General features: G+C 49.0%; 1 protein-coding gene across 2 annotated transcripts in view; it reads left to right on the top strand.

Moving 5' to 3' along the window:
- Nucleotides 1-206: 206 nt before the first annotated feature.
- The window catches only part of mansc1 (MANSC domain containing 1), a 7,380-nt gene continuing 7,076 nt past the window's right edge, over nucleotides 207-510 (top strand). Inside the window, exon 1 of one of the 2 annotated variants that reach the window (XM_014034637.1) lies at nucleotides 207-437. The gene's annotated coding sequence lies outside the window, so the exon portion shown is untranslated. The remainder of the gene's footprint in view (nucleotides 438-510) is intronic. The other variant, XR_001312624.1, reaches the window with a different exon arrangement.

Here is a 510-nt window from a genome sequence, read left to right as displayed (position 1 = left end):
GTCAGAACTACAGTCAGAACCACAGTCAGACCCACAGTCTGGACTACAGTCAGAACCACAGTCAGACCCACAGTTAGAACCACAGTCAGGACTACAGTCAGACCCACAGTCAGACCCACAGTCTGGACTACAGTCAGAACCACAGTTAGAACCACAGTCAGAACCACAGTCAGAACTACAGCCAGACCCACAGTCAGGACTACAGTCAGGGACTTATTGAACCCTGACCCTTAACAAGAACCAGGTGTATTGGGCTCATGTTGAAGGTGGAGCTGGTTCTGAGCTCAGATAAGATGAAATAATCAGACTGTTTCCCTGACAGGAGTGGACTGTGGACCCATAAAGTCTCCTCTCAGAAGACTGAAGTCCTGCAGCGTGGACTGTGGACCCAGAGAGCTGCGATGGTCTGATGGAGGTCCGGTAACTCACCGAGCTCCGTGAGTTCTTATTCTTATTCATTTCTGTGGTGGTCCTGTATGGAGGACCAAACCTATCATTATTGGAAATAAA

This window comes from Austrofundulus limnaeus, unplaced genomic scaffold (assembly GCF_001266775.1).
Source record: "Austrofundulus limnaeus strain Quisiro unplaced genomic scaffold, Austrofundulus_limnaeus-1.0 Scaffold2204, whole genome shotgun sequence".
Lineage (NCBI taxonomy): Eukaryota > Metazoa > Chordata > Actinopteri > Cyprinodontiformes > Rivulidae > Austrofundulus > Austrofundulus limnaeus.
Note: the sequence above shows the minus strand (reverse complement) of the source record. Positions and strands in the feature narration are given on the sequence as shown.